General features: G+C 54.7%; 1 protein-coding gene and 1 pseudogene across 1 annotated transcript in view; one reads left to right on the top strand and one right to left on the bottom strand.

Annotated features, from left to right (window-relative positions):
* Window positions 1-18,691, top strand: part of STXBP5L (syntaxin binding protein 5L) — a 370,406-nt gene that overhangs the window by 305,282 nt on the left and 46,433 nt on the right. The window lies entirely within an intron of this gene.
* On the bottom strand, window positions 15,295-15,413 carry LOC146061932 (5S ribosomal RNA; annotated as a pseudogene).

The following is an 18,691-nucleotide window of genomic DNA, read 5'->3' on the forward strand; positions in this document are numbered from 1 at the left end:
GGTGCCCCAGTGGGAGCGTGTGCTCGGCCTGCCTGCTCGGAGGTGCCCCAGTGGGAGCGTGTGCTCGGCCTGCCTGCTCGGAGGTGCCCCAGTGGGAGCGTGTGCTCGGCCTGCCTGCTCGGAGGTGCCCCAGTGGGAGCGTGTGCTCGGCCTGCCTGCTCGGAGGTGCCCCAGTGGGAGCGTGTGCTCGGCCTGCCTGCTCGGAGGTGCCCCAGTGGGAGCGTGTGCTCGGCCTGCCTGCTCGGAGGTGCCCCAGTGGGAGCGTGTGCTCGGCCTGCCTGCTCGGAGGTGCCCCAGTGGGAGCGTGTGCTCGGCCTGCCTGCTCGGAGGTGCCCCAGTGGGAGCGTGTGCTCGGCCTGCCTGCTCGGAGGTGCCCCAGTGGGAGCGTGTGCTCGGCCTGCCTGCTCGGAGGTGCCCCAGTGGGAGCGTGTGCTCGGCCTGCCTGCTCGGAGGTGCCCCAGTGGGAGCGTGTGCTCGGCCTGCCTGCTCGGAGGTGCCCCAGTGGGAGCGTGTGCTCGGCCTGCCTGCTCGGAGGTGCCCCAGTGGGAGCGTGTGCTCGGCCTGCCTGCTCGGAGGTGCCCCAGTGGGAGCGTGTGCTCGGCCTGCCTGCTCGGAGGTGCCCCAGTGGGAGCGTGTGCTCGGCCTGCCTGCTCGGAGGTGCCCCAGTGGGAGCGTGTGCTCGGCCTGCCTGCTCGGAGGTGCCCCAGTGGGAGCGTGTGCTCGGCCTGCCTGCTCGGAGGTGCCCCAGTGGGAGCGTGTGCTCGGCCTGCCTGCTCGGAGGTGCCCCAGTGGGAGCGTGTGCTCGGCCTGCCTGCTCGGAGGTGCCCCAGTGGGAGCGTGTGCTCGGCCTGCCTGCTAGGAGGTGCCCCAGTGGGAGCGTGTGCTCGGCCTGCCTGCTCGGAGGTGCCCCAGTGGGAGCGTGTGCTCGGCCTGCCTGCTAGGAGGTGCCCCAGTGGGAGCGTGTGCTCGGCCTGCCTGGCCCGAGGTGCCCCAGTGGGAGCGTGTGCTCGGCCTGCCTGCTCGGAGGTGCCCCAGTGGGAGCGTGTGCTCGGCCTGCCTGCTAGGAGGTGCCCCAGTGGGAGCGTGTGCTCGGCCTGCCTGCTCGGAGGTGCCCCAGTGGGAGCGTGTGCTCGGCCTGCCTGCTCGGAGGTGCCCCAGTGGGAGCGTGTGCTCGGCCTGCCTGCTCGGAGGTGCCCCAGTGGGAGCGTGTGCTCGGCCTGCCTGCTCGGAGGTGCCCCAGTGGGAGCGTGTGCTCGGCCTGCCTGCTAGGAGGTGCCCCAGTGGGAGCGTGTGCTCGGCCTGCCTGCTCGGAGGTGCCCCAGTGGGAGCGTGTGCTCGGCCTGCCTGCTCGGAGGTGCCCCAGTGGGAGCGTGTGCTCGGCCTGCCTGCTCGGAGGTGCCCCAGTGGGAGCGTGTGCTCGGCCTGCCTGCTCGGAGGTGCCCCAGTGGGAGCGTGTGCTCGGCCTGCCTGCTCGGAGGTGCCCCAGTGGGAGCGTGTGCTCGGCCTGCCTGCTCGGAGGTGCCCCAGTGGGAGCGTGTGCTCGGCCTGCCTGCTCGGAGGTGCCCCAGTGGGAGCGTGTGCTCGGCCTGCCTGCTCGGAGGTGCCCCAGTGGGAGCGTGTGCTCGGCCTGCCTGCTCGGAGGTGCCCCAGTGGGAGCGTGTGCTCGGCCTGCCTGCTCGGAGGTGCCCCAGTGGGAGCGTGTGCTCGGCCTGCCTGCTCGGAGGTGCCCCAGTGGGAGCGTGTGCTCGGCCTGCCTGCTCGGAGGTGCCCCAGTGGGAGCGTGTGCTCGGCCTGCCTGCTCGGAGGTGCCCCAGTGGGAGCGTGTGCTCGGCCTGCCTGCTCGGAGGTGCCCCAGTGGGAGCGTGTGCTCGGCCTGCCTGCTCGGAGGTGCCCCAGTGGGAGCGTGTGCTCGGCCTGCCTGCTCGGAGGTGCCCCAGTGGGAGCGTGTGCTCGGCCTGCCTGCTCGGAGGTGCCCCAGTGGGAGCGTGTGCTCGGCCTGCCTGCTAGGAGGTGCCCCAGTGGGAGCGTGTGCTCGGCCTGCCTGCTCGGAGGTGCCCCAGTGGGAGCGTGTGCTCGGCCTGCCTGCTCGGAGGTGCCCCAGTGGGAGCGTGTGCTCGGCCTGCCTGCTAGGAGGTGCCCCAGTGGGAGCGTGTGCTCGGCCTGCCTGCTCGGAGGTGCCCCAGTGGGAGCGTGTGCTCGGCCTGCCTGCTAGGAGGTGCCCCAGTGGGAGCGTGTGCTCGGCCTGCCTGCTCGGAGGTGCCCCAGTGGGAGCGTGTGCTCGGCCTGCCTGCTAGGAGGTGCCCCAGTGGGAGCGTGTGCTCGGCCTGCCTGCTAGGAGGTGCCCCAGTGGGAGCGTGTGCTCGGCCTGCCTGCTCGGAGGTGCCCCAGTGGGAGCGTGTGCTCGGCCTGCCTGCTAGGAGGTGCCCCAGTGGGAGCGTGTGCTCGGCCTGCCTGCTCGGAGGTGCCCCAGTGGGAGCGTGTGCTCGGCCTGCCTGCTAGGAGGTGCCCCAGTGGGAGCGTGTGCTCGGCCTGCCTGCTAGGAGGTGCCCCAGTGGGAGCGTGTGCTCGGCCTGCCTGCTAGGAGGTGCCCCAGTGGGAGCGTGTGCTCGGCCTGCCTGCTAGGAGGTGCCCCAGTGGGAGCGTGTGCTCGGCCTGCCTGCTCGGAGGTGCCCCAGTGGGAGCGTGTGCTCGGCCTGCCTGCTAGGAGGTGCCCCAGTGGGAGCGTGTGCTCGGCCTGCCTGCTCGGAGGTGCCCCAGTGGGAGCGTGTGCTCGGCCTGCCTGCTAGGAGGTGCCCCAGTGGGAGCGTGTGCTCGGCCTGCCTGCTCGGAGGTGCCCCAGTGGGAGCGTGTGCTCGGCCTGCCTGCTAGGAGGTGCCCCAGTGGGAGCGTGTGCTCGGCCTGCCTGCTAGGAGGTGCCCCAGTGGGAGCGTGTGCTCGGCCTGCCTGCTAGGAGGTGCCCCAGTGGGAGCGTGTGCTCGGCCTGCCTGCTCGGAGGTGCCCCAGTGGGAGCGTGTGCTCGGCCTGCCTGCTAGGAGGTGCCCCAGTGGGAGCGTGTGCTCGGCCTGCCTGCTCGGAGGTGCCCCAGTGGGAGCGTGTGCTCGGCCTGCCTGCTAGGAGGTGCCCCAGTGGGAGCGTGTGCTCGGCCTGCCTGCTCGGAGGTGCCCCAGTGGGAGCGTGTGCTCGGCCTGCCTGCTAGGAGGTGCCCCAGTGGGAGCGTGTGCTCGGCCTGCCTGCTCGGAGGTGCCCCAGTGGGAGCGTGTGCTCGGCCTGCCTGCTCGGAGGTGCCCCAGTGGGAGCGTGTGCTCGGCCTGCCTGCTAGGAGGTGCCCCAGTGGGAGCGTGTGCTCGGCCTGCCTGCTCGGAGGTGCCCCAGTGGGAGCGTGTGCTCGGCCTGCCTGCTAGGAGGTGCCCCAGTGGGAGCGTGTGCTCGGCCTGCCTGCTCGGAGGTGCCCCAGTGGGAGCGTGTGCTCGGCCTGCCTGCTAGGAGGTGCCCCAGTGGGAGCGTGTGCTCGGCCTGCCTGCTAGGAGGTGCCCCAGTGGGAGCGTGTGCTCGGCCTGCCTGCTCGGAGGTGCCCCAGTGGGAGCGTGTGCTCGGCCTGCCTGCTAGGAGGTGCCCCAGTGGGAGCGTGTGCTCGGCCTGCCTGCTCGGAGGTGCCCCAGTGGGAGCGTGTGCTCGGCCTGCCTGCTAGGAGGTGCCCCAGTGGGAGCGTGTGCTCGGCCTGCCTGCTAGGAGGTGCCCCAGTGGGAGCGTGTGCTCGGCCTGCCTGCTCGGAGGTGCCCCAGTGGGAGCGTGTGCTCGGCCTGCCTGCTAGGAGGTGCCCCAGTGGGAGCGTGTGCTCGGCCTGCCTGCTAGGAGGTGCCCCAGTGGGAGCGTGTGCTCGGCCTGCCTGCTCGGAGGTGCCCCAGTGGGAGCGTGTGCTCGGCCTGCCTGCTAGGAGGTGCCCCAGTGGGAGCGTGTGCTCGGCCTGCCTGCTCGGAGGTGCCCCAGTGGGAGCGTGTGCTCGGCCTGCCTGCTAGGAGGTGCCCCAGTGGGAGCGTGTGCTCGGCCTGCCTGCTCGGAGGTGCCCCAGTGGGAGCGTGTGCTCGGCCTGCCTGCTAGGAGGTGCCCCAGTGGGAGCGTGTGCTCGGCCTGCCTGCTAGGAGGTGCCCCAGTGGGAGCGTGTGCTCGGCCTGCCTGCTAGGAGGTGCCCCAGTGGGAGCGTGTGCTCGGCCTGCCTGCTAGGAGGTGCCCCAGTGGGAGCGTGTGCTCGGCCTGCCTGCTAGGAGGTGCCCCAGTGGGAGCGTGTGCTCGGCCTGCCTGCTCGGAGGTGCCCCAGTGGGAGCGTGTGCTCGGCCTGCCTGCTCGGAGGTGCCCCAGTGGGAGCGTGTGCTCGGCCTGCCTGCTAGGAGGTGCCCCAGTGGGAGCGTGTGCTCGGCCTGCCTGCTAGGAGGTGCCCCAGTGGGAGCGTGTGCTCGGCCTGCCTGCTAGGAGGTGCCCCAGTGGGAGCGTGTGCTCGGCCTGCCTGCTAGGAGGTGCCCCAGTGGGAGCGTGTGCTCGGCCTGCCTGCTAGGAGGTGCCCCAGTGGGAGCGTGTGCTCCCTACTTATCAGGAGCTGGCTGTCTTGGTTCCTAGTTGTCTGGTTGCCCCTCTGTGTGTCCTGCTGTATGTGCTCATTGGGTTGACACAAAAAAGGTCAACATGCATTGGGTCGACCACTGAAGGTCAACATGGCTTAGGTCGATACTTGAAATAAATCAAAATGCTTACGTTTGACATGGTTGGAATGTCGACACAAGCATTAAATCGACAGTCTCTAGGTTGACAGTCAAAATGTCGACATGGGATTTTTAAACAAGTGCGAACAGGCGGTATGTACTACCCTACCATCTGCTAGGGCGTGGATGGAGAATAGTGTGCCGAGTGTAGAGAAGCACCGTGCCCGAAGCAAGGGGATGCGGTGCACCGATATGGTGTCCATGCCGACCATGTCAACATTTATGACAAAAAAAAGTGAAAAACCAACAACGACCTTTTGAATGTCAACCTAATGCATGTGACAACCTTCCAACCATGTCAGCCTTAAGCATGTTGACCACTAAGCCATGTCGATCTTCTGTGGTCGGCCTAAGACACATACCCATGTCCCATATGTATCAAAGCTTGTACCAACCAATCATCTCTGGGGAAGATTTACTCAAGCCTTGGAGAGTGATAAAATGGATGTAATAGTATCGGCCAATCAGCTCACAGCAGCCTTGTTACTGGCTGTGTTAGAGAAATGACAGGAGCTGATTGGTTGGCTCCCTCCAGGCGTTGATACATATCCCTCATTGTCATATTTTTTTTTTGTTCTTCCAAAGTCTCACTTGGCATCAAATAATGACATTCTCCTTTTTCTGTTGTTTCAGTTAAAGGATCAAGAAAGTTAAGTCTGCCAACAGATCTTAAGACTGATCTTGGTACGGTAGGCGTAAGCCAACAATTCTAAGCTTCCTCACGCTCATTTGGCAAAGCATTTTGTACCAGCCAATCCATGAGCTATCTCCGCCTCCCTTCCAGTGCTTGGCGGAGCCCCCCCTTCTCTCTCCATGCAGTACTCCCGCATTCCCGCTTGTGTAACACTCATTTGCCACCACAACATTACCTAACTCATTCTCAAGCAGACACACATTTGGGGAAACGGGGGTCAGCTGACATGCTCATTGCCATTTCCGTAAATGCTCTTCACCGATCAACTGGCAACAGCTCAACCTTGTGTATGTTCAGGTTTATGCATTGAGATTTTATTACGCCATGCGGATTTGCTGTACACTATATAAGATTGGTTCTGTGATCAGCGTTGGGGTGAGTGGCCAGATGCTCTGGGACAGCAGCCTATTACTTTGCTCCATTATACAGCCCCAGAATCTGGAGCACAGAATGGTTACCCGCAGTACAGATGCTGGATTGGCTCAATCACCTCCCTGACTTTGAGCCTGATTCAAAGATGTAAAAAAAATGCATTCGCAGCTACGAATTTGTGCGCCGATGTCACAGCCACTTGGATTTATATTGAGATGCTTCCTAGCAGCTTCACAATCCCGGCAATGGCGTTAAAAGATGCAACATCCATCTCCGATCAGTTTGAAGCTTTGAATATGAGTAACCATGTGTATACCTGCAGGATATAATACGTCAGAGTCAATGCAAATGCATCACAGACAGGGTTAGGTTTGAGGAAACAGTAATATACAGTGGGGAGCGCCGTTGCCTCTATTTTGAGTGTTGGAAATAACATCTAAATACAATGTATAACATAGATTATATAGATTATATGAATTTAAGACACAAGGTGAACAATATTGTCCCAGTATTAAGAAGAAAGGATTCTAATGTTGATAAATGTAACATATGACATACGTACCACTCAAAATACTTGTCTGGTTTGGTCTCATATAACCAGACAATGGCCTTTGTCCAAACAAAACACTTTATATTACATACAGCTTATACTGTAATGGGGAGAATACAGAAAACTGTGTAGAGCGCTGGTCAAGGTGGTTTGCTCAGGGAGAGCAGCTGCAACTTGGGACTAGTCAGGCCCTGATAGGTTAATGTGAAGAAGAAGAGGTTGTTGCAGCGCTCATGTATTTTAATGAATCAACCAATGTTAGCAATCCTCTCGAGGATGTGTGGAGGCACCGAACACTGACCGGGGCCGGCAGTTTTGGGACCCCATATTTCAACTTTCATTTGGAGTTTCTGGCACAGTGCACTTTACAAAAGGAGCCCCCCCCCCCCCCCCATATCAGGCCTGGACTGGGAAAACTACAGCGGCTCTTTTGGGACTTAATTGGAGTACCTTGTCCCGTTTATACTACACGCACTTTAGAGAGGATCCCCACAAGCAGATCAGTCCTTATTGGACCGGGACACCTCCAGCGGTACACTGGGATTGCAATTGCACTCCAGTGCCACTATCCACTCCTCAATTGTTGTGGTCTACCAGAGCAGGTCATATCAATTGGTCCACTTGTTGTTTTTAGAAGTATTTTTACTTAGTATATTGTATGTTATGTGTTATTAATTAAATATTTTTATTGCTAACATTGGTTGATTCATTCAATACATGAGCGCTGCAACAATCTCTTCTTTTTCAGCTTATACTGTAATAACTATACATGTGTGTGTGTGTATATGTGTGTGTGTGTGTGTGTGTGTGTGTGTGTATATGTGTGTGTATGTATATATTTCCCCATTTGTGTTCTATAAAAAACATCATATTATATGCATATGACAAACACCAACCACACATCTAAAGATTATAATGTATACAAAGTAAAGCAAAGATACAATTGGCAAATTAAGTTACAAACAAACTGAAACTCAAATATTATTGTCCGCATACAACCTGACGTATGTAATGACTAACTACTATCTCAGCCTGCGCATGTTTATTCCAGCTGTATAAGATTCTGTACAGTACCGTGCTCTATGGGTGTCCCCATGATAATGCTGGCTTACCCCCTCTTTATGGGATACCATTGGAAGTAAGTTCAGACTGACTTTTATTTCTGAAGGGGATAGAGATCATTCGATGGTCGGCAGGTCTCGAGATGTAGGGAAGAGGAGATGAAGCTGTATATGTATGGAGGAGCAGTGAGGAGATGAGGCTGTATATGTAGGGAGGAGCAGTGAGGAGATGAGGCTGGAGATATAGGGAGGAGGAGTGAGGAGATGAGGCTGGAGATATAAGGAGGAGGAGATGAGGCTGGAGAAATAGGGAGGAGGAGATGAAGGTGTATATGTATGGAGGAGCAGTGAGGAGATGAGGTTGGAGATGTAGACAGGAGGGGTGAGGAGATGAGGCTGGAGATGTAAGGAGGGGGAGATTAGGCTGGATATGTAGGGTGAAGCAGTGAGGAGATGAGGCTGGAGATATAGGGAGGAGGAGATGAGGCTGGATATGTAGGGAAGAGCAGTGAGGAGATGAGGCTAAAGATGTAGGGAGGAGATGAGGCTGGATATGTAGGGAGGAGCAGTGAGGAGATGAGGCTGGAGATATAGGGAGGAGGAGATGAGGCTGGATGTGTAGGGAGGAGATGAGGCTGGATATGTAGGGAGGAGCAGTGAGGAGATGAGGCTGGAGAGGGAGGAGGGGTGAGGAGATGAGGCTGGAGATATAGGGAGGAGGAGATGAGGCTGGATATGTAGGGAAGAGCAGTGAGGAGATGAGGCTAAAAATGTAGGGAGGAGATGAGGCTGGATATGTAGGGAGGAGCGTGAGGAGATAAGGCTGGAGAGGGAGGAGGGGTGAAGAGATGAGGCTGGAGATATAGGGAGGAGGAGATGAGGCTGGATATGTAGGGAGGAGCAGTGAGGAGATGAGGCTAAAGATGTAGGGAGGAGATGAGGCTGGATATGTAGGGAGGAGCAGTGAGGAGATGACGCTGGTTGGGAGGAGGGGTGAGGAGATGAGGCTGGAGATATAGGGAGGAGGAGATGAGGCTGGATATGTAGGGAGGAGATGAGCCTGGATATGTAGGGAGGAGCAGTGAGGAGATGAGGCTGGATATGTAGGGAGGAGCAGTGAGGAGATGAGGCTGGAGAGGGAGGAGGGGTGAGGAGATGAGGCTGGAGATATAGGGAGGAGGAGATGAGGCTGGAAATGTGGGGAGGAGCAGTGAGGAGATGAGGCTAAAGATGTAGGGAGGAGATGAGGCTGGATATGTAGGGAGGAGCAGTGAGGAGATGACGCTGGAGAGGGAGGAGGGGTGAGGAGATGAGGCTGGAGATATAGGGAGGAGGAGATGAGGCTGGATATGTAGGGAGGAGCAGTGAGGAGATGAGGCTAAAGATGTAGGGAGGATATTAGGCTGGATATGTAGGGTGAAGCAGTGAGGAGATGACGCTGGAGAGGGAGGAGATGAGGCTGGAGATATAGGGAGGAGGAGATGAGGCTGGATGTGTAGGGATGAGATGAGGCTGGATATGTAGGGAGGAGCAGTGAGGAGATGAGGCTGGAGTGGGAGGAGCGGTGAGGAGATGAGGCTGGAGATATAGGGAGGAGGAGACGAGGCTGGATATGTAGGGAGGAGCAGTGAGGAGATGAGGCTAAAGATGTAGGGAGGAGATGAGGCTGGATATGTAGGGAGGAGCAGTGAGGAGATGACGCTGGAGAGGGAGGAGGGGTGAAGAGATGAGGCTGGAGATATAGGGAGGAGGAGATGAGGCTGGATATGTAGGGAGGAGCAGTGAGGAGATGAGGCTAAAGATGTAGGGAGGAGATGAGGCTGGATATGTAGGGAGGAGCAGTGAGGAGATGAGGCTGGAGAGGGAGGAGGGGTGAGGAGATGAGGCTGGAGATATAGGGAGGAGGAGATGAGGCTGGATATGTAGGGAAGAGCAGTGAGGAGATGAGGCTAAAGATGTAGGGAGGAGATGAGGCTGGATATGTAGGGAGGAGCAGTGAGGAGATAAGGCTGGAGAGGGAGGAGGGGTGAAGAGATGAGGCTGGAGATATAGGGAGGAGGAGATGAGGCTGGATATGTAGGGAGGAGCAGTGAGGAGATGAGGCTAAAGATGTAGGGAGGAGATGAGGCTGGATATGTAGGGAGGAGCAGTGAGGAGATGACGCTGGTTGGGAGGAGGGGTGAGGAGATGAGGCTGGAGATATAGGGAGGAGGAGATGAGGCTGGATATGTAGGGAGGAGATGAGCCTGGATATGTAGGGAGGAGCAGTGAGGAGATGAGGCTGGATATGTAGGGAGGAGCAGTGAGGAGATAAGGCTGGAGAGGGAGGAGGGGTGAGGAGATGAGGCTGGAGATATAGGGAGGAGGAGATGAGGCTGGAAATGTGGGGAGGAGCAGTGAGGAGATGAGGCTAAAGATGTAGGGAGGAGATGAGGCTGGATATGTAGGGAGGAGCAGTGAGGAGATGACGCTGGAGAGGGAGGAGGGGTGAGGAGATGAGGCTGGAGATATAGGGAGGAGGAGATGAGGCTGGATATGTAGGGAGGAGCAGTGAGGAGATGAGGCTAAAGATGTAGGGAGGATATTAGGCTGGATATGTAGGGTGAAGCAGTGAGGAGATGACGCTGGAGAGGGAGGAGATGACGCTGGAGATATAGGGAGGAGGAGATGAGGCTGGATGTGTAGGGAGGAGATGAGGCTGGATATGTAGGGAGGAGCAGTGAGGAGATGAGGCTGGAGTGGGAGGAGGGGTGAGGAGATGAGGCTGGAGATATAGGGAGGAGGAGACGAGGCTCGATATGTAGGGAGGAGCAGTGAGGAGATGAGGCTAAAGATGTAGGGAGGAGATGAGGCTGGATATGTAGGGAGGAGCAGTGAGGAGATGACGCTGGAGAGGGAGGAGGGGTGAAGAGATGAGGCTGGAGATATAGGGAGGAGGAGATGAGGCTAAAGATGTAGGGAGGAGATTAGGCTGGATATGTAGGGAGGAGCAGTGAGGAGATGACGCTGGAGAGGGAGGAGGGGTGAGGAGATGATGCTGGAGATATAGGGAGGAGGAGATGAGGCTGGATGTGTAGGGAGGAGATGAGGCTGGATATGTAGGGAGGAGCAGTGAGGAGATGAGGCTGGATATGTAGGGAGGAGCAGTGAGGAGATGAGGCTGGATATGTAGGGAGGAGCAGTAAGGAGATGAGGCTGGACATATAGGGAGGAAGAGATGAGGCTGGAGATATAGGGAGGAGGAGATGAGGCTGGATATGTAGGGAGGAGCAGTGAGGAGATGAGGCTGGATATGTAGGGAGGAGCAGTGAGGAGATGAGGCTGGAGATGTAGGGAGGAGCAGTGAGGAGATGAGGCTGGATATGTAGGGAGGAGCAGTGAGGAGATGACGCTGGAGATGTAGGGAGGAGCAGTGAGGAGATGACGCTGGAGACATAGGGAGGAGCAGTGATGAGATGAGGCTGGAGATATAGGGAGGAGTAGATGATGCTGGAGATGTAGGGAGGAGCAGTGAGGAGATGTGGCTGGAGATATAGGGAGGAGGAGATGAGGCTGGAGATGTAGGGAGGAGCAGTGAGGAGATGAGGCTGGATATGTAGGGAGGAGCAGTGAGGAGATGACGCTGGAGATGTAGGGAGGAGCAGCGAGGAGATGAGGCTGGATATGTAGGGAGGAGCAGTGAGGAGATGAGGCTGGAGATGTAGGGAGGAGCAGTGAGGAGATGAGGCTGGATATGTAGGGAGAAGCAGTGAGGAGATGACGCTGGAGATGTAGGGAGGAGCAGTGAGGAGATGACGCTGGAGACATAGGGAGGAGCAGTGAGGAGATGAGGCTGGAGATATAGGGAGGAGTAGATGATGCTGGAGATGTAGGGAGGAGCAGTGAGGAGATGTGGCTGGAGATATAGGGAGGAGGAGATGAGGCTGGAGATGTAGGGAGGAGCAGTGAGGAGATGAGGCTGGATATGTAGGGAGGAGCAGTGAGGAGATGAGGCTGGAGATGTAGGGAGGAGCAGTGAGGAGATGAGGCTGGATATGTAGGGAGGAGCAGTGAGGAGATGAGGCTGGAGATGTAGGGAGGAGCAGTGAGGAGATGAGGCTGGAGATGTAGGGAGGACTGATGTGGTGATGAGCCTGGAGATGGAGGTAGGAGCAGTGAGGTAATGAGGCTGGAGGTGAGGGTAAGATAGGAGCTTATTCTTATTGTTACACATGTTCGTTGTGCAGTTTGATGATATGTGGCCATACATCAGCGCTACATTTTCCTGACATCCCTCTCTATGTTCCTTATATTTTTTTGGTCAAGATCACAAACCTGGGGGATCTTGGAATTGCGTCCTCATATATTATGCGAGCTGTGATCCTCAGCAGCTGTATGAGCCCCTTTATACAGACACATTTCTCAGCCCTTCTCCCCTTGTTCACGTTAAAATAACGTAATACTGTAAGTCTAGCCTTTCCCTGGCCACGTCTGCATATTCTTGGACACTCCCAGCCTTTCCCTGGCAAGTCTGCATATTCCCGGACACTCCCAGCCTTTCCCTGGCAAGTCTGCATATTCCCGGACACTCCCAGCGGTTTCCTGGGCAGGCCTGCATATTCCCGGACACTCCCAGCCTTTCCATGGGCACGCCTGCATCTTCCCAGACATTCCCAGCCTTTCGCTGGGAACACCTGCATTATCCCTGACGCTCCCAGCAGTTTCCTGGGCACGCCTACATATTTCCGGACACTCCCAGCGTTTACCTGGGCACGCCTACATATTCCCGGACACTCCCAGTGTTTTCCTGGGCACACCTGCATAATTCCGGACACTCCCAGCCTTTCCCTGGCCATGCCTGCATATTCCCGGACACTCCCAGTGGTTTCCTGGGCACACCTGCGTTTTCACAGACACTCCCAGCATTTTCCTGGGAACACCTGCATTATGCCTGACACTCCCAGCCTTTCCCTGGGCACACCTGCGTTTTCCTAGACACTCCCAGCATTTTCCTGGGAACACCTGCATTATCCCTGACATTCCCAGCCTTTTCCTGGGCACACCTACATATTCCCAGACACTTCCAGCGGTTTCCTGGGCACACCTACATATTCCCGGACACTCCCAGCGGTTTCCTGGGCACACCTACATATTCCTAGACACTCCCAGCATTTTCCTGGGCACATCTACATATTCCCAGACACTCCCAGCGGTTTCCTGGGCACATCTACATATTCCCAGACACTCCCAGCGGTTTCCTGGGCACACCTACATATTCCCAGACACTCCCAGCGGTTTCCTGGGCACACCTACATATTCCCAGACACTCCCAGCGGTTTCCCGGGCACACCTACATATTCCCAGACACTTCCAGCGGTTTCCTGGGCACACCTACATATTCCCAGACACTCCCAGCGGTTTCCTGGGCACACCTACATATTCCCAGACACTCCCAGCGGTTTCCTGGGCACACCTACATATTCCCAGACACTCCCAGCGGTTTCCTGGGCACATCTACATATTCCCAGACACTCCCAGCCTTTTCCTGGGCACACCTACATATTCCCAGACACTTCCAGCGGTTTCCTGGGCACACCTACATATTCCCAGACACTTCCAGCGGTTTCCTGGGCACTCCTACATATTCCCAGACACTCCCAGCGGTTTACTGGGCACATCTACATATTCCCAGACACTCCCAGCGGTTTCCTGGGCACACCTACATATTCCCGGACACTCCCAGCGGTTTCCTGGGCACACCTACATATTCCCAGACACTTCCAGCGGTTTCCTGGGCACTCCTACATATTCCCAGACACTCCCAGCGGTTTACTGGGCACATCTTCATATTCCCAGACACTCCCAGCGGTTTCCTGGGCACACCTACATATTCCCAGACACTTCCAGCGGTTTACTGGGCACATCTACATATTCCCAGACACTCCCAGCGGTTTCCTGGGCACACCTACATATTCCCAGACACTCCCAGCGGTTTCCTGGGCACACCTACATATTCCCAGACACTTCCAGCGGTTTCCTGGGCACTCCTACATATTCCCAGACACTCTTAGCGGTTTACTGGGCACATCTTCATATTCCCAGACACTTCCAGCGGTTTCCTGGGCACACCTAAATATACCCAGACACTTCCAGCGGTTTCCTGGGCACTCCTACATATTCCCAGACACTCCCAGCGGTTTACTGGGCACATCTACATATTCCCAGACACTCCCAGCGGTTTCCTGGGCACACCTACATATTCCCGGACACTCCCAGCGGTTTCCTGGGCACACCTACATATTCCCAGACACTTCCAGCGGTTTCCTGGGCATACCTACATATTCCCAGACACTTCCAGCGGTTTCCTGGGCACTCCTACATATTCCCAGACACTCCCAGCGGTTTACTGGGCACATCTACATATTCCCAGACACTCCCAGCGGTTTCCTGGGCACACCTACATATTCCCGGACACTCCCAGCGGTTTCCTGGGCACACCTACATATTCCCAGACACTTCCAGCGGTTTCCTGGGCACTCCTACATATTCCCAGACACTCCCAGCGGTTTACTGGGCACATCTTCATATTCCCAGACACTCCCAGCGGTTTCCTGGGCACACCTACATATTCCCAGACACTTCCAGCGGTTTACTGGGCACATCTACATATTCCCAGACACTCCCAGCGGTTTCCTGGGCACACCTACATATTCCCAGACACTCCCAGCGGTTTCCTGGGCACACCTACATATTCCCAGACACTTCCAGCGGTTTCCTGGGCACTCCTACATATTCCCAGACACTCTTAGCGGTTTACTGGGCACATCTTCATATTCCCAGACACTTCCAGCGGTTTCCTGGGCACACCTAAATATACCCAGACACTTCCAGCGGTTTCCTGGGCACTCCTACATATTCCCAGACACTCCCAGCGGTTTCCTGGGCACACCTACATATTCCCGGACACTCCCAGCGGTTTCCTGGGCACACCTACATATTCCCAGACACATCCAGCGGTTTCCTGGGCACTCCTACATATTCCCAGAAACTCCCAGCGGTTTACTGGGCACATCTTCATATTCCCAGACACTCCCAGCGGTTTCCTGGGCACACCTACATATTCCCGGACACTCCCAGCGGTTTCCTGGGCACACCTACATATTCCCAGACACTCCCAGCGGTTTCCTGGGCACACCTACATATTCCGGGACACTCCTAGCGGTTTCCTGGGCACACCTACATATTCCCGGACACTCCCAGCGGTTTCCTGGGCACATCTACATATTCCCAGACACTCCCAGCGGTTTCCTGGGCACACCTACATATTCCCAGACACTCCCAGCGGTTTCCTGGGCACTCCTACATATTCCCAGACACTCCCACCGGTTTCCTGGGCACACCTACATATTGAAAGAAAGGAGTCTGGAGGTGACTCAAAAGGGAACCCGACAAGGCTTTTTGGGGCACACTTGTAAATAATCAACATAATATATAATGCAAATGTAATAGTGTCTACATATTAAAACGTAACTTTTAATGATACAACATTTAAGATAAAGATGTGGTCCCTCCACTTCGAGGGAAAAATCAAAAGCAACCCAAACTGATAATGGGTTTATAAATACGTACAGCGAAAATTATTTCGTATTATATATCAACTGTTCCTCTTACATTGCAAAATATTGACATTGGAAAATTGTTAATCATGGAGGAAAGTGACAGTTGTGATGGCGCAGGACACACCTCCCAAGGTGTTCTGAGGATGTAAAAATTGAAGAAATGAAGGGAAAAATGGGGGACAGCAGGTATATAATTAGAAACTGGGGTAGAAGAAATAGCAATTGGGCTTAACTCTCACCGCGCTTTAACCTCTAGCGATAGAATAGATTACAGCACCGACTCTTCCCTGTTAGTTCCCCAGACAGGTACTGGGCCGGCCCACCACTGTTTAGCTTCTGGGTTCGGATGGTACCAGGCGCTTTCAGTGGGGTATGGCTGTAAAAATAAGTAATTGAGAGAGTAGCGCTGGTGGGAGTAAGCGTAGGAGTGAAAAAAGAGAGAGAGGGAGAGGTGGGGATGAATGTACCCTCGGTCCAATGAAAGATAGTGTTCTAGGTGTCAGGAATTGGAAGGTCTGATCACCTGGTTCACCCCGGGGTTTGTTTACACACTGTTTATTGAACAGAACAATATTGGTTTGATCCACAAATGGGTTCCTGCAAAGGAGGTTCTGTTTGGGGGTAGTATTCACCCTGAGACAGTCTCCACACCCTGTGATAGTCTCTTAAATATGCAATACTGGCCCCAGGTTCACAAAAAGATATTTGTTGTGGGGTTAAATAGCAAACAATACAGTAATATCACAGGATTGGTTGGTTTAGGTTTGAGATATAGTACCAGGTGATAAAAAGTCACATTTAATCACAAGTGGAGAAAATGGCAGTTAAACATCCTGTTGGACACCTGAATTAGCAGTCAACACAATTTGGTCATGCAGGCTTCATGCTTATCCGGAACCGCATATACATATGCACTGCTTAAGCCACCAGATTCACAGAAAAAAACTGTTGTGGGGTTAAATTGCATGTAATACGGTGATGTCACAGGATAGAATGGTTAAGTTTAAGGTGCAGCAGCAGGCGATACAAAGTCACCTATATTTCATATTCATAGGCATAGATAGTGACAATTAGACAAGCTGTTAAACACCAAAAATAAGCAATCAACAATATTCAATCAGATGCGTGATCCATGTATATTATATAAGCCAAAATTGGATATCAGGGCAACAGATCAGCTGTTGCCTATGCAGATTGCGGCTCTGCTGGAGTAGAATGCACATCTACCCCGTTTAAACAAGCATCAATTGTATGCATAGAAGCGGCATGTAAAAGCACTGGTATTGGAGGCTCATAGGTATTAATCACTACATACAATGTAAGTTCCATACGTTATCAGTACTGAGACTGATAACTGCTGTCTACCGGGGGGAATGACCGCCCGTAAGGTGGCCGGCTATCCGGAATGAAGGCGCATAGACAGATGATCGCCCTGGGGTGGGGGATACCAGGGAATGTCCCCCTTGGCTGTGGGGGCTGGCAGGCTCGAGCCTGCTTTACCTTCCTGCTGTTAAGGCGCAGCAGGTGCCGGAGCGGCGTGTCCTTCCTGTAGCAGGAACGCAGCGGGTGCCGGAGCGGTGTGTCCAGGATAGGACGGTGACGAGGGAGTCCTCGGGGAGCTGTGTCCTACGCGTCAGACACGTGTTTCGCTTGACGCTTGGTCACTGACGCGTGGAGGGGAAGGGGGAAGCCCGTCTAATGACGGAACTTGCGGCCAATCATTGTCCTAAAAAAACTTCACGATGTTCATTTGGAGGAGGACCACCTTCTTGTATCCCTAGATGTAGAATCATTATATAATTGCATCAAACACGATTTAGGAATACAAGCAGCAAAGTACTTCATGGAAATGGAGGGCATGACTGACTTTCATGACTTTCTGTTAACCCTACTGGACTTTGTCTTACGCAAAAACTATTTCGTTTTCAATAACCACTACTATATCCAAGGAAGGGGGACAGCGATGGGGGCAGCTTGTGCCCCCACGTATGCCAACCTCTTCCTTGGATGGTGGGAGAGAGAGGTTGTCTTTCAGGAGGAAATGGACACTGAATGCATACACAGTTGGATGCGTTATATAGATGACATCCTGATCATATGGAAAGGTACTCACCAGCATCTCACTGACTTCATCCACAAACTTAATAATAACAATCTCAACTTGAAATTTACATACGAATGGAGCAGAGACAGTATCACCTTCCTAGACCTTCGCATCTATCGAGGAGATAACAACATTCTATCGACTGAACTATACAGGAAAACCACCTCAACTAACAGCTTACTGCATAACACCAGCGCCCATTTCCCCCCAACCAAGACAAATCTCCCCAAGGGAGAATTCTTACGACTTCGCCGCAACTGTTCAGAGGACGCTGTTTACGAGGACAAATGCAAGGATCTGTCAATGAGGTTGCAAGAAAGGGGCTACTCAAAAAGAACCATCAAAAAAGCCAGAAGAGAAATCCAAACCATCGAAAGGGACGTAATGCTGTTCCGCACTAAACCAACCTCGAAAGACACCAAAACCATCAGAATGGTGGGCGACTTTTGCGACGAATGGAGAGAAATCTCCGATATTATCCAAAAACATTGGCATGTCCTGCTATCAGATGATGATCTGGCAACCAGCCTCAATCATAAAGTCGACATGAGCTGGCGTAGGGCCCCAAACTTAAGGGACAATCTGGTTCACAGCCACTTCGTAGCTAAACAACCTAATAAACCGGTGACGACAGGGAGCTACCCGTGTGGAGGATGCAAAGCCTGCACTCACATCACAAACATTACATCCGTAACAGACAGATATGGTGATGTCATTAACATCCGGGGATTCCACAATTGCAAGTGCACTAACATGATCTACTGCATCACTTGCCCATGTCAAATCAAATATGTGGGGATGACCTCACGACCTCTTAAACAGAGAATCCTTGAACACATAGGCAATGTAAGAAATGCAACTAATGACCGCAAAAAATTCAAAACCATCACTACAGTTGCCCGTCATTTCCAGCAAGTACATGACTCTAATACCAACGTACTCAGTTTTTTTGGACTTGAGCAAATTCACTTAGGCAGGAGAGGTGGTGACATCAACCAAGCACTACTGAGAAGAGAGAGTTGGTGGATTTTTCAATTGGGGACACTTGCACCTAACGGCCTCAATGAGGGTATCAACTACAGTGCCTTCCTTCAATAAACCTGTTCCCAACCCATTTTGAAACACCAATTCGCCACTCATAACCTCTTCTCACACAAGGCTTTTTGAGACACCGTTACAAGCAGGTACTATAATATAACCTGCTCCTTGTATTTACGCAACCGCACTATTAAGACTTTAGGACTTACAACCCTAGTGACCCGTCATTGGACGTATGTAGGTTCACACCCATGACTGTACAATTACCTGTTCACTGGGCTTCCCATAATTTTGTACTGTATATGATGTGCATATATACCATGACTTAAGACCTATTTAGACCACCACCCCGCTCCCTACGGGGGGTATCATACATTACAAGGAGCATGTCCCATCCAGCCACTCAGACCAGCACTGACTCAGTGCAATAATCATCATATTGCAATATTGAGGTGGCCTACTCCGTTCCATCCCCTCTCACAAGCTAGCAATTCCAACTTAGTATTTGCCTGTTTTCTCC

The sequence above is a fragment of the Crinia signifera genome, chromosome 2 (genome assembly GCF_055691185.1).
Source record: "Crinia signifera chromosome 2, ASM5569118v1, whole genome shotgun sequence".
Lineage (NCBI taxonomy): Eukaryota > Metazoa > Chordata > Amphibia > Anura > Myobatrachidae > Crinia > Crinia signifera.